Source organism: Bos taurus, chromosome 14 (assembly GCF_002263795.3).
Source record: "Bos taurus isolate L1 Dominette 01449 registration number 42190680 breed Hereford chromosome 14, ARS-UCD2.0, whole genome shotgun sequence".
In the NCBI taxonomy this organism is placed as follows: domain Eukaryota; kingdom Metazoa; phylum Chordata; class Mammalia; order Artiodactyla; family Bovidae; genus Bos; species Bos taurus.
In genome coordinates, this window is record NC_037341.1 from 6,922,247 (window position 1) to 6,937,312 (window position 15,066).

General features: G+C 48.0%; 1 long non-coding RNA gene across 3 annotated transcripts in view; it reads right to left on the reverse strand.

Annotated features, from left to right (window-relative positions):
- Nucleotides 1-1,018: 1,018 nt before the first annotated feature.
- Nucleotides 1,019-15,066, reverse strand: part of LOC101903327 (uncharacterized) — a 63,381-nt gene continuing 49,333 nt past the window's right edge. The window contains exons 4-6 of one of the 3 annotated variants that reach the window (XR_009490442.1): nt 6,086-6,133; nt 5,014-5,101; nt 1,019-4,229 (exon numbers count right to left, since the gene is read on the reverse strand). This is a non-coding gene — a long non-coding RNA (uncharacterized lncRNA). Of the gene's footprint in view, nt 5,102-6,085; nt 6,134-15,066 lie in introns of all 3 variants that reach the window. The other 2 variants (XR_009490443.1, XR_003038197.2) reach the window with 2 other exon arrangements.

The following is a 15,066-nucleotide window of genomic DNA, read 5'->3' on the forward strand; positions in this document are numbered from 1 at the left end:
GGAAAGAGCCTCTGCATGGACAGGAGTTGCAGCCTTCGGTAGAGGGATGCAGCCTTCAATAGAGGGATGCAGCCTTCAGTAGAGGGATGCAGCCTTCAGTAGAGGGATGCAGCCAACTGCAGCAAAAACAATAGAAGCTTCCTCTCTTCCCACCTCCCACTGCCCTGTGCCTCCTCACCAACACACCCAACCAGAAGCCAAAAGGCAAGGGACCCATGGAACCAGTCCAGCCTGTTCAGTCCCAGGAGAAGAGGGAACACACCCAGAACACGTTAAGCCACAGTAACAAAATCTACAAAATAGAAGCAGTAATAACCGTAGGATTATCGAGACAATGCAACAAAATAATAGCCTCTGGAACACAGGAGCTGTTCTACATCTCTTTTCACCACTACCCTGTGCTTGCTTGCTGCTACTGCTACTAAGTCGCTTCAGTCATGTCCGACTCTGTGCGACCCCAGAGACGGCAGCCCACCAGGCTCCCCTGTCCCTGGGATTCTCCAGACAAGAATACTGAAGTGGGTTGCCATTTCCTTCTCCAATGCATGAAAGTGAAAAGTGAAAGTGAAGTCACTCAGTTGTGCCTGACTCTTAGCGACCCCACGGACTGCGTTTGAGTCTCCCCCAAATCAGGACTAGAGAAGGAAATGGCAACCTCTCCAGTGTTCTTGCCTGGAGAATCCCATGGACACAGGAGCCTGGCAGGCTACAGTCCATGGGTTGGCAAGGAGTCAGACACGATTGAGCAACTAAACAGCAAATCAGGATACATCCCTTCACCCAGAAGCTCCCCCAGAAACAGTCACCAGCATCACAGGATGTCCTCTATTTAGAAAACAGGGACACCCAAAGTTTAAACATCATTTTACACAGCTCTTAATCTGATTTAATGCTCACAGCATCCCAGGCAGGTACACGTGTTTGTCCTCACTTTACAGATGAGGAACTGTGACTCAGATTAATCACTTTGCCCGGGTACATGTGCAGAAGCAGAAATAAGAGAGCCATGACTCCAACATTCTTCCCCACCATCTAGGTCTGTGTGTCTTTACATTTATTCAACATTTTGCACCTCACACCTATAAGGGGAGTAAAGCGTGTATCTCCTTCTCAATTTTCTGACCCACCCAGAGGAGACCAGGGTCTGTCTGTGTGGCCCGACTCTGCAGATCTCTTCTGAGTGCACTTTTTGTTTTCAGCTCCAAAACTGAAAGTTTTCACAAGAGAGAAGGAAGCTCTGGATGCTGAGGGGGTGTACAGAGATGCTTCTCCAAATCTGGAGGAGAGAAATCAGAGAACGCTTTCTGAAAGATATATTATCTGGGTTGAGGCTGAAAGAATCCATGGGCCTTATCCGCAGAGAAGGGAAGAAAAAATATTTTCCAGATCAGTGGTCAGCAAAAGCTGGTCTTATCGCAAGACTGCCAGTTGTCCAGCGTGACTGGTGCTGAGAACTGGGTGACCTGACCACAGAGGGCACCAGGTGGGGGCCGGTCACCCTCCCCACCCCCTCCTCACATCCATGCTATCTCTTGTCCGGCAGGCAGGCAACATGAAGCTCTGCCGGCAGCAAAAGTCGGCCCTGTGTCCTGTTGCAGACTGACCCACATGCAAGGACCCCCAGGGCCATCACGTCCCTCCTCCATCAGGCCCTCCAAGGTGACTCCCTGCCCCCGGCACTGACCCAGCCTGGTGCCAATTACAGGGTAAAAGCGACTCCTCACCACGGAGCTTTCAGATCGGTGCTATTATCCTTACGTAACATTTATATTTCCTTTTGTCCTCTGCAGCCTCAGGACTTCCGGCTCCTGATTAGTCATGGAATGTGACTTCTGCTGCAAGGAAAAAGGGTCTGGATGGCTTTATTCTGCTCCCTCTCAGGTCCTTTTGTTAAGCTGTCCCCTGTTCCCCACCCCACACCCCCGAGATGGCTGACGCCCCATGACAAATTGAGAAGAAGAGAGCAGCCAACTATATGTGCTAATGTATAAGCCTGTGCCCATTTATTACGGGGCAAGAGAAAATCAACACAGGCTGTCAGGAAGAAATGGACTTGATGTTTAGAGGAGGGAGGGAAGAGGAAAGGAAAGAAGGAGGGAAGGAAAGGAAGGAGAGGAAGAAGAGAAGGAAGGAAAAACACCAGAGGGGGCAAATATACTCAGAGAAGTCAGGTGCAGTATGAGATGAGGTCAAAGGTAGGATTAGGGGATTGGAGGGAGATTTCCCTGGCAGTCCAGTGGCTAAGACACTTAGCTCCCGATGCATGGGGGCCAGGTTCAATCCCTGGTCAAGGAACTAGATCCCACATGCCACAACTAAGTGTCTGAATGCCACAACCAAAGATCCAGCATTCTTCAGCTGCAAAAAAGATCCTGCAAGCTGCAGCTAAGACCTGGTACAGCCAAAAAAATAAATATTAAAAAATAAAATGAACTCCTTTGCCTACAAAAAAAGAAAAAAAAACTAGATGGGGCCAGCTCACATAACAACTTGCTAGGCATGGCAAATAGTTTAAATTTAAATGCAAGTGGGAATTTTTGAAGGTCCTTGGGTAGATAAGTGATGAGATCTGATTTACAATTTTCAAAGAACACTCAGTGTTCTATATAAAGACAAAATTCTAAGAAGCAATACAGGTAGCACAGAGAACAGTTAGGAGACTGTTACTAATGCTAAAGGAAGAAATGGTGGAGTTGGGGGCACTCAGAGCAGCAGGGGAGATGGAGAGAGGTGAACAGATCCAGAGTCTCTCTTAAGAAGAGCCCCCACAAGGCTCACTTATGGGCTGAATGTTCGGGTGAAATGCTTAGATGAATTAAAGATGGTTCCCAGGCTTGAATTTGAACCACTGGGGAAAAAGTGGTGACATTTACCAAGATGGTGAACAGTAAGGGAGGAACAACTTTGGCGGTAAGGTGAGAAAATTAAGCCTTTTTTTTTTTTTTTTAATGTATTGATATACCCATTAGTCACCTAAGTGGAAATGTCAAGTTAGCAGGATATATGAGTCTGCAGCTTTAGGGTGTTAGTGCTGGAGTTGGAATTGGAAAATTGGAAGTCATTATCATGAAGAAGGTATTTAAAGCCACGGAAGTGGCTGAGGTCACCTAAGGAGAGTGTGCAGGTAAAGAAGAAAAGGGGACCCACAGCTGATCCAACATTTGGACCCAGAGCAGCAGAGAAGACTTTGTGAAGACAGGCTGGGAGGCGGGAGTGGGCGCTGGAGAGAGCGGTGGGAGAAAAGCCAAAACCAGCTGGCAAAACTTTGGCTTCAAGAAGCCAAAGGGACCGGCCACATGACTGGAAAATAGACTTGATGACATGGAAGAGGCCCTGGAACTCACCAGCTTGGAAGTTGATGATGACCTGACAAAGCAGTGGCTGTCGTGGAGTGGCTGGGGGTCATATTCAGCCCAAATGGTAGTAGCAGAAATCAGAGTGGGACATTGAAGACAAGACCCTATGATGAGAGCAGAGGCAAATACCTGAAGCTACTGGGTCCATGGTAAAGGCGGGAGATTTTAGAGCACAAATCATCCCAGTAGAAGATGAACCTGTAATGAAGACCACAAGTGTGAGTTCCCTTTGATGGAAGCAGGAAGCATCGTCCATTGAAATAGGAAATGAAGAAAGTATAGAAGCGGACGCAGCAAGGATTCCCAACCTAACTGCTTCTAACTGATGCCATTTGGGTGCTGGGTCACCTCATGGGCATTCTAGAAGGATGGGCAGTGGTGGCCAGACAGCATGATCTTCTTCTTTTTTTCTTTTGGTGTTCCGGCATTGATCTTTATTAGCAGCATAGCTTAGGTTCTCCATCTTTAAGATAAGGCTTAGATAGGATCCATCTAGTTCTAATACGCTGACTCTGAAAAACTTCACAAAATACACATTTATCAAGTAAAAGGTGTCTTGAGTATTCTTTGGCGAGAGATGTACTTGCTTATACAAAAACTGTTTTTCACCTCTGGGTAACTATGAATATAACGTATCTTTTTTTATATATAATATACCGCATCTTTGCATTATCATCCTAGCAATGTCCATGTCTTGAATGCATTTATGGCACTGTAGACTTCTGTGTGGACCTACATACAAAGGAATGAAAAGGAGAGGGTAGGATGAATTAAGAGAATAGCACTGACATACATACATTACCGTGTGTAAAACAGAGAGCTGGTGGGAAGCTGCCGTAACACAGAGAGCTCAGCTCGGTGCTCTGTGATGACCTAGAGGGGTGGGATGGGGGGAGGAAGATCCAAGAGGGAGGAGAATGTATATATGCATACTACTGATTCACTTCTTTGTACAGCAGAAACTAACACAATTTTGTAAAGCAATCATGCTCCAATAATAAAATAAATCCATGAATAAGAGTAAGTCTGTGAAGTTCCCAACCAGTGCCAGCATGTGTGACCTTCCCTGCCCTCTGGATGCTCAATCCCCCTACTCTTTCTCTCTTACAGCCTCCAAGGTAGACACTCGGGGCGGGTTCTTGCACATTCATTAATGTATAAAACAGATGGAGGTGGGAAGTAGAGAATTAAAAACAAATAAAAACCCAGAAATGCTGTCTTTGCAATCAGGAGACCTGGGCTCGTGTCCCAGGTCTGAACCTGACTTTCTCTTTGACCTGTAGCACACTCCTCGCCTGGCCTCCAGACTGTGTCAGTTCACCTGTTAAAGCTAATAGTTGGACTAGATCTGTGGTTTTCAAATCTTTCTTTTCAAATTAGTAGGACTTCTTTGACAAAATCTGATTTGAGGTATAAAAGAGATAAAGGGGGGCTGGTCTGATTAAAATGTTGAAGGCATCCTGCACCACATAGCTCCGCCACCCCCAGGTCCCCAAGGTAGGTGGCTTGGTAGTCCCAGGGCCAATGACTCCAAGGTACACAGCCTGAGAGGCTGGTCCGGACTCCGACTGCGTGTGCCTCCTTGGCGCCTCCTGATGGAGATGCCCAGCAGGTGCAGCCCCATATGGGCCCCTGGCTTCCTGGTCCTGGAGCTCACCTGGGCCCCAAGGCCTCTCTGGCTGGAATGCTGCTCTGTTGGTGATCTTGATGGATGATGACAGCAATTAGCAGAGAGAGAGATTTCCCTGTAGAAAGATGGGAACATTCATTAAGCACTTCATGCCAGGAGGCAGAACACAGCCCCAAATTCATTACTATTTAGGGCCAGCAAGCCATCCCAATCTCACTGAAAGGTGAAAGGGAAACCCAAACTTCATAAATAAGGGGCTACGAGGACCATCTAAATCTTGGCTTGCAGTGAAGTGGAGTTTCCATCTCTCTAATTTGCCGTCTTATTCCCTGGGCATGTCAGGGCTGATACGAGGCTGGGCCGGGGTGGAGGTGGGGGGGTGGTTATTAAATCAAGCACCTGTCAGGTGGAAGCTGGTTTCACAGTCACTGATGTGGCCAAACCAGCCATGGGCGAATATCCAACAGGAACCCCAGCTGTGAGGCTTCCAAATAGGCTGCCCCCTCTGGTACCCTAAAAGTTTGGGGTCGTTTAACAAAGCACATTAGGGCTCTTAGCATACCAAAATGCTGCCACTTTGCTTTTGTCTTTCATCTCTCATTCCCGCTTACATGGGTGGTTTTGAGTTCATCCATGGATACACGCTGAGCACTCTCTATGCAGGAGTCTGTGCGTCAGACGCTCGGGACCTAGAGCTAACTATTCCTGTCTAAATGGTCCCTGCTTGCAATCCCCTCAGTCTACCGGGGGGCCTCCTGTTAACTGTCCCCACGCACCCACCCCGTGTTCCCTTCATCTCTCTACCTAAGGATGTGCTCTGGCCAAGAGGAAGTCTAGACGTGCCAGGGACTCAGTGTCCAGGAGTTATCAAGGACCAACCAGGGAGGGAGACAGCAGATGAAGACCCCAGTCTCCTTGATCTGCAGAGGGACGGTTCTGGGGTGTGTCTGAAACCATCTCTCAGAGGTCCCCAGTGAAAACACTTTTTGTGACTTTCCTTCCTCCCCAGGGCCCTTCCCACTCTCATGCCAGTGCTTCCTGGGACCACATCCCTAATAAATTAACTGCACCTAAAGTCTTATCTTTGAGAGGCGCTTACCATGTAGTAAGAGGATACATGTGATAAAAACAAGCTCCTCACTTCACACTGGAAGAGAAAGAGTAAGATGCTTTGAGATGTTCACTTCATCTCCGTGTCTGTAGAAGAAGCTTCCCAAAGGCTGAGATGATGCCTGTCTTCTGTTCCTTTAGTGTTATTGGGACACCAGATACAATGCTGGGTACACGATCAGAGCCAAAGAGATGCACACTGAGTTGAATTGAATAGTAAATGCTGTGAGCTTCTCCCCCAGCCTTGATGGGTGCAGCAGGGCTGTTTCCCGGCGTGCTGCTCCACCCAGACACGAGAACCTAAATTCCATTCATTCTCCCTGTCCGGAATGCAGGGAAATGAGAACATCCAGCTTCATCTCAGGGCAAAGAGACCTAAGTTTAAATGATGGTGTCTGACACCAGGCCAGTCACTTTCCACGTTAATTCCACAAGGCTTTTCTGAGCACCCGAGAGAAACCAGTGGGGACACAGCCGTGAATAAGATAAATAAGGTCACCACCTGCTTTCAGAGTAGTGTTAAAGGGTCAGGACATAAATCAGCTCTCATTTCTCTGCTTTTAGAGAGTCCAGAGGGGTCAGAGCCAGGGTCAGCTCTCAGCAGGGCTCTCATCGCCGCTTCCTCTTTCTAGCAGTTGGTCTCTCTTTCTCAGACAGGCGACCTGAGCCCACTTGGAGCCAAACACTGCAACCCACAGCCTCTCTCTGCCTCTTTCTCTCTCCCGGGTTTCTTTTCCTCCAGGGATGGGAGCTTTCTCTATTTCAAGCTCAGCTTGCTGAGGCAAGAAAGCAAAAAGGTTAAAGAGATAAACTCTGGGGCCAAACTGCTAGGCTCTGCCACGCACCACAGCTGTGTGGCCTCAAGTAAACAAGGGAGGCTCTCACATCCGGATTCTCTCAGCCACCAAATGCGTGCAGCAGGAGTGATTTTCATCTCATAGTCTTGAAGCGGCAGGTCGAGGGCTGCATACTATGTAAAGCACCGGATGACTCCTGGCTATTTCCCCTAGTTCAGGCCAAGGAAGAGCTTTTTTGGTTCTTGAGACCCAAACATCCTTCTTCATTTGCCAACTTTCTGCACCAGGCCTTATGTCTCAGAGCTCCTTACATATCGCATCAGAAAAACCCAAAAGCACTTTTTGGCCAACCCATTCATGATACTGGGATGGTCCTTGGTGGCTCAGATGGTAAAAAAATCCACCTGCAATGCGAGAGACCCAGGGTCGATCCCTGGGTTGGGAAGATCCACTGGAGAAAGGAATAGCAACCCACTCCAGTATTCTTGCCTGGAGAATTCCATGGACAGAGGAGCCTGGTGGGCTACAGTCCATGGAGCTGCAAAGAGTCAGAAAACAACTGAGCAGCTAACATATTCAGCACAATAACAATACTGGGCTACTCCTTTTCCCTTTTCTATGTCGGTGCTCAGCCGTGTTGCTTATTCCTGGATTCCCTGCCATATCATCAAAAATCACCTAGCATCACCCCACCGTCTCACACAGACCCTTCTCTTTGATTGCACAGGTTTGGCTGCGATTTCTTCTTGTGCTGAGAAGACTCAGAGGAACGCTTTCTCCCACCAGCCTTCACCCTGACATGCAGCAAGACAGAAAAACCGCTGCTTACCCCTTCCAGGCAAGGCCCCCATCGCTGTTAGGAGCTGCCTCCCCTTCACTCCCCTCTCCCTGCGGTTTTCCCCAGGCAGGAAGTAGGTGGTGGGGAGGGGGGAATTTCCAACTCCCGGCCCTCCTTGGAGCGCAGCATCCACCGAATTAATCAGAGAGGCGGGCTATGTCCATCCAACCTGAAGGCCACCTGTGTTCCAAATTTGAGAATCCATTCACTTGGGAGAAGCAGAGAGTCCCACAGGGAGTCAATGGATTTCACTTCACTGAACATTGCTTTGGGCAAATAAGCAATTTTATTTCCTCTTCCCTACCCCCCTTAAAAACATCAATGAAGTGTTTTGTGGTGTTGCTGACAGCACATGTCACTTCGAAGCTGGAAATAAAATCTTCTTTGAGCTATTTATAACCGATTGGCAAATGGAAGGTAGTGGGAAGGAAAGGGAGACCAAAGCAGGAATGGTGGGGGGAGCTGAGTGCCAGCCCCTCCAGCTCCCAGCTGCACGGCTCTGCAGGCATCACTCAGAATCCCTGGACCCCACTCTTCATCTGTAAAGGAGGCTGGGGGACCCCTACACCTGCCTACAAGGGGTATAAAGCAAGCGAGTGGAAGGAGGGGCCCTGGGAAGCTAGACTGAGGACACTGCCCACTCTCCCGGGAAAGGAGGTGTGCTTTGTAAACTGTAAAGTGCTTCTGAGGTTTCAGAGACTGCAGGATCCATTTTTTCAAAGCAGGGTGCTTCAACCTAGGAAGCAGGTTCTCAGCAGCTTTAGGGGTTCTGGAAACCACCTCTAATTTTATGCAAAAGTTTCAAGTGCAAGGTGTGTCTCTCTGGAGAGGTCTTTAACTTACATTAAAATATCAAGAGGATCTCTAACCCAGGAGAGGCTAAACCCAGCATCTCAGGTGCAACATGGGGCTGTAAAACCAAATGACCGAGGATCAGGTAGATGACCTGGAAGAGAAGCTGAGTGAGTCTGCAAAACTGACAGACCCATGGGGACTATGGCAAACTGGGGGGGTCCCAGTGAAAAGGAGGGACCCCCACTCAGCTCCAGAAGATGATGGCCAATCAGGAATGGGATCCAGGGAGGCCCCAGTCTTTGCTTTTTAAGAAAATAAATCAAAATCCATATTTCTACTTATAATCCTGCACTTGTTTCCTTCAGCTAACTCACAGCTTTCAGTTTTACCTGGGTTCAATGAAACACATGGAGAAGCTAGATTCAGCCCGAAGACTTCCATTTTGTAAATTCTGTGCTAGAGTCTTCCTGTGTGTTCACAGCTGCTCGGGAAGAAGCCACAGCCGGGGTCATGACTACTCCAGCTGCACAAATGAGTGACCTTGGCCCCCTCTCGAAGCCACAGATGCTCCAAATGTTCCCCTGAGCCATGGAACCTCCACTCCAGCCTGCCCCCCTCAGGCCCTGGCTGGACCATATCTGAGTTCCTGCTCATCACTGCTCAGAGTCTCTGCATCTCCTCGACTCTGGCTGGTCCATGTCCACCCACCGTCTCTCCATCATCACCACAGCTGCCAACTGTCCCCGGCTACCAGCCTCTCCTTCCTTTGCATCCAGACCTCTAGTCTCTGCCACACACAAGGACAGAGGAAGCCGAGTCACTTCCCTTTCTTGAACTTCAGGTCCCAACGGGCTCTAATTCTCCCTGGAGTCCCTACAACTCATCACAAACTCCGCTTCCTACCCAGCTCCTACCTCCAAATTCATTCATTGAGTCAGAATCACCTTTCCTTCTGTGCAGAGAAATTAGCGGGTCACAGGCATAGAGGAAAAAAACATCAGCAGTGCTCCTCCCAAACCTTTCCCTCTTGGAAAGTAGGACTTTCCTTCTCCTTCTGGAAATGCAAGGAGCTGGCACTAAATGTTCCCATACAACACAGCCATTCATTGTTCACAGCAAGATGGGAAAAAAGGACGTGCCCTTTTCAGACAAAGCCCAAAAGCTGTTAAGAATAACCCCAACACTTCTGTCATCGTTTGCAGGGGCTTTGCCAAGCTTGAAGCAGAGAACGTAGCTGTGTATTTAATACCCTCATCTCTCCTGCTGGACTTAAGCCTCACGAGGCCGGCTCTGTACGTGTCTGGGCATGTCTGTAGCTTAGTTCCCAATGTGCATTGTTCTGTGTGTGTGTGTGCAGTCACTCAGTTGTATCCGACTGTTTGCAACCCCACAGACTATAGCCCACCAGGCTCCTCTGTCCATAGAATCTTTCAGGCAAGAATACAGGAGTGGCTTGCCATTTCCTCCTCCAGAGGATCTTCCCCACCCAGGGATCGAAACCACGTCTCATGTGTCTCCTGCATCTCAGGCAGATTCTTTACCATTGAGCCACCAGGGAAGCCCTGGAGCATTGCTAGGGCTCAACAAGTGTTATTGAAATGAACTAAATCCAGTAACAGTGATACTCGAAATGCCACCCCCCACCCACTTACCAAATCTCTTCGCCTTGCCTAACACCATACAGAGTCTTCAGCAACTCTGGACCCCAGACCAGGAGCAAGCCTGCACTTTATAGGGCCACCCCTACCACACAATGCTTCATGCAGGGTCCGAGCAACCCAGGGCCCCCAAAGCTGAACCAGTTTCTCTCTGTGGACAGTGCCCTGCTCCGAATGTGTCTGAGACACGGTTTGTGTTTCTGACAGCGCCAAGGGAGCTCTGCACAGAGGAGGGACTGGAGTCACCTGCGAACTGCTGCCAGAAAGAGTCCGAGTCCACTGCGTTCAGGGAGAACTGGCTCTCTTTACAGATGAGTAGACAAAGATCTGGAGAGAGACGTGTCATCCCAGAAACGGGGGTGGAATTGATCGGAAAGAGAGAGTTCCCCAGAGGGATAAATGGTGAGCTGAGTTGTTGAAACACTGTGGTTTGAAAACAGACGAACCTCCAGAAATAGAAAGACAAGGTCAGAGCAAAATGAGACATTCGCGCCCAGAAGGCTACCTGCTGGAGCTTTTCATGAGCTCTGCCTCGGTGACAGTGGAGAGTAATGAATGGAGAGGGAGCCTTGACTCAAGACATAAGTCCTATGAAATCCAGGAAAACAACCCTAATTTTCCCAAACCTACGTTTCCTTCTCTGTTGTGACAGATTAAATTAGGTCCAATTCTTCACACCCCAGTAACAGTCTCTGCATCTCTCCCCACTTGCGCACCCTAGCTTTGGCTTAACCACTCACCAGGATAGGAGCAGAGATGTGAAACGCAACTGGGCTTCCAGTGGACTTGCTTCTGTGCTCTGGTGGTCTACTGTGACCTGGGGGAGCTTCTGTTCCTTCAGCCCAGGACCTACGTCTGAGCTCAAGCTGCAGCCAGATCCACAGTAAACGAGTCCCACCAGCTGAGCCACCCCATGTCGGCCTGGATCCCATAGATACCGTCAGCAGGAAGATCCATGGTGGGGGAGAGGGGAATGCCCACTGCTCTATCCCGCTGGAATTCTGTGCATGTGTGCTACATAGAGGAGACTGCAGTGCCCATCAAACGGGGGCAGCACCAGTTCCGATGACCTCTGCACTGTGCTGTGAATCAGAGGCCAGCGTATCAGTGCAAATCTCTCATACGTTACGCTGCTGCTCAGTCGCTCGGTCATGTTCAACTCTTTGCAACCCTATGGACTGTAACCCGCCAGGTTACTCTGTCTGTGGGATTTCCCAGGCAAGAATACTGGAGTGGGCTGCCATTTCCTTCTCCAGGAGATCTTTCCAACCCAGGGATCGAACCCGGGTCTCCGGCATTGTAGGCAGACGCTTTTACCATCTGAGCCACAAGGGAAGTAGGTGGTAAAGGTAGGTGGTAGGTAGTGTTAATGTCTGAATAATCGATACAAGTCTTAGGTAAGGTGAACAGAAGAAAATGATTGAATGTGAACATTAAAAACAAAGTGACTATATTATCTCACACCCCAATTCAGCCTTCTTACAGAGACCAGCTCACGTCATTACCCTAACCCTAACCCTACAGACCCTCCCCCAGTACAAGCCTCCATCCCCAGCCCTGAGAGCTGCAGGCATCTTGGACCCAAGGCTGTCTGCATCAGTGACTGCAAGCCTGTGCCCATCCTCATGTCTGCTTCCCTGGCTCTGCTTCTCCCGCCTCCCTCTTTCCCTATAAGGGTCCTTGTGCTGATGTTGGGCCACCTGGATAATCCTAGGTCACCTCCCCTTCTCAAGATCCTTTATGTAGTCATATCTGCAAAATTCTTTCATATATATTCACAGGCCCTGGGTAGGAGGACATGGACCTCTTTGGGTGGCCAGTACTCTGTCCATCACAGTGAATTTCTAACTTCTATCCTGGAAAAGTAGAATTATCTGGTGGTTCAGTGGTAAAGAATCCACCTGACAATGCAGGAGACGTGGGTTCAATTCCTGATCCTGGAAGATCCCAAAGACCCAGAGCAACCAAGCCTGTGTGCCACAGCCATTGAGCCTGGGAGCCACGCCTCCCGGGGGTTGCTCTAGAGCCTGGGAGCCGCAACTACTGAGCTTCTGTGCTGTGACTACTGAAGGCTGTGTGCCCTAGAGCCCGTGCTTCACAACAAGAGAAGCTACTGCCATCAGAAGCCTCTGCATCACAGCTAGAGAGCAGCCCCCACTCACCATGATGAGAGAAGAGCCCACAGAGCAACTAAGACCCAGCACAGCCAAAAATAAAATAAATAAATAAAATTTTTTTTAAAAAAAAAGAAAAGTAGGATTCAGAAACTAGAAAATTCTCTAAAAGCAGGAAAGTATATGATGACGGTCATTGGCACATACATGCTCACATAAGTGGTAGTTCTCTCTCCTGGTCACATGGTAATACTTACTTACTTGCCCCCTTGGAAACGATCATGCCCATGCAACTTGCTCTGGCCACTGGAACAGGAAAAGAGGCCAGTGTGCTTCTGGGTAATGTCTTACTGTGATCTGTGTAAGATGTACCTGTTTTTTCACCGCCCTCCACCAGGGTCGCTGGCAAACGGTGGCTTCTCTATCAGCCCAAGTCCTAGAGTGACTTGGACCCCCGCCCCCCAGATGTCCCCTGATGGACACACAGCACTAATGAGAAATAAATTTTATTATTTTAAAGCCACGAAGATTTGGGAGTCTAAACTAACCCATCCCAAAGGCATTCAAAGGTTCAGGGCAACCAAGGCAGGTCGACTATAATACTACATTGTATGGGTTGGCCAAAACGTTCATTTGGGTTTTTCCATAAGACCTTCTGAATTTTTTTTGCCAATTCAGTAATTGCCTATAACCCCAAGAACTCCCACCCACTGGCCCCAGCTGAGCTGTCATGGCCAAGCTGCAGCAACAATGAAAGAATCCGGAGAGCAAGCTAAGACTGTAAATTCAGCTATGCATCCTTCTATTACTTGTTGAGTGCATGCATGCGTACACACATAAAAAGACATACAGAGAGAACCAAGCTGTATATTCTCAGAAAAACTGCCCCTTCCTTGCCTTCTTCTGGGTTCCCAGTTTCTTGCATAACGCCTGGCCGGGAAGAGCCAGTGGCGTGGAGAATGGGGCTGCAGAGGGAAATGGCAGCACTGGGTCTAATGCACTAGGGCTGTCCAAAGTCTAAATGGGGATAAAGAGCCAGGTCGACTGACATGGTCGAGAGATGCCCAGCTGAACAAATAGAGTCGACAAGCTGGTTATGATTGCGTCTGCCCCAAGTCCTCACTCCAGGAAATGCGAGGAGACAGAAATTCAGACAGCATGTGTCCTGGCGAGGCAAGCTAGTGAAGGAAAATCCTCCCCCACATATGTACTCACTAGAAAGGGCTTCACGGGTGATGGCTATTTGCCAGAGAACCAGGCCTGGAAGACAGCTTGAAGGAAAAGGAGAAAACTGTTGTGTGCGGGGGTGTGACTCGGGGGCCTGTGGATGTCAGTGTGGGGGTTGGGATGGGTAGGGAAAACAGAACACTGTTTGTCTTAGAAATAAATCCAGGAACTTTCCTCCCGGGGTGTGTCTGGTACGAAGGTGATTCTCTGACTGCGGAAGAGAGGGGCTCTGGAATTAGGGGGAGATTAAGTGGTGAACACAGTTTTGGAATCAAGCACACCCAGGTTTAGACCCTAACCACTGGGCAGGATGGCGGAGGGGAAGGAGGCTCAAGACGGAGAGGACATATGTATGTTATTGTTCTCTAGTTGCTTCGGTTTTGTCCAACTCTTTGTGACCTCGTGGACTGTAACCTTTCAGGCTCCTCTGTCCACGGGGTTTTCCAGGCAAGAACACTGGAGTGGGTTGCCATTCCTTTCTCCAGGGGATCTTCCTGACCCAGGGATCAAACCTGCATCTCCTGCACTGGCAGGCAGACTCTTTACTTCTCAGCCACCAGGGAAGCCCAGGATATGTGTATATTTATAGCTCATTCACGTGGTTGTGCAGCAGAAACTAACAGAACACTGTGAAGCAATTATCCTCCAATTAAAAACAAATAAACTTAAGATTAAAAAAATATCTTAACCACTGAGTGTATGCTTAAGTCTCATCTACTTAATATACATATCACTTTTAATTAATATTACTTTTTAAATTTTTAAAATTAACATATCAATTTTTGTTTTCTTTGTTTTTAGTATCATACTGAAACATAGATGTCATTTCTCCATCCAATCATGTATTCATGTATTCATTCTTTCATTCATTCTGTATTGTAAGAAGCACAAATAGAGCAGTAATCTTATAATCATGGAAAACATAAACAAGGCACAATCTCTGCCCTTAAAAAAATCATGCAGATAATACGAAAATGCAAAAAGCTAACCATATCGGAGACCAGTAGTCTCCAAAGTGGGAGAAGGGACACACTTACCAGCAGTGACCAAGACAACCACTAGGAAAGAAAAATAAAATATTAGAACTCCTATTTCTGTTTGTTTTTATCTCGTATTTTCTAAATGTATATTTTGTACGCTTTATAACATACGATAAAACAATACAATGGCACTTGTAACTAATAAATAAATGAAGGAACAAGGAAGAAATATTTTGGAGTATTGTGCGCTCAGTCATGTACTACTCTGTGACCCCATGAACAATAGTCCACCAGGCTTCTCTGTTCTTGGAATTTTCCAGGCAAAAATACTGGAGTAGTTTGCCATTTCCTTCTCCGGGGGATCTTCCTGACCCAGGGATCAAACCCACATCTCCTATATATTACAGGAAAATTCTTTACCACTGCACCCTGTAGGAAACATATGTTGTCAAAAAACGTGTACTGATGAGATGCATAATCAAGAATTTAGGGGCAGCTATAAATTTTCGATTTCCTGGTTAAGAGAACTACAAAATAACAGCACTTGATTCATCCTTATTC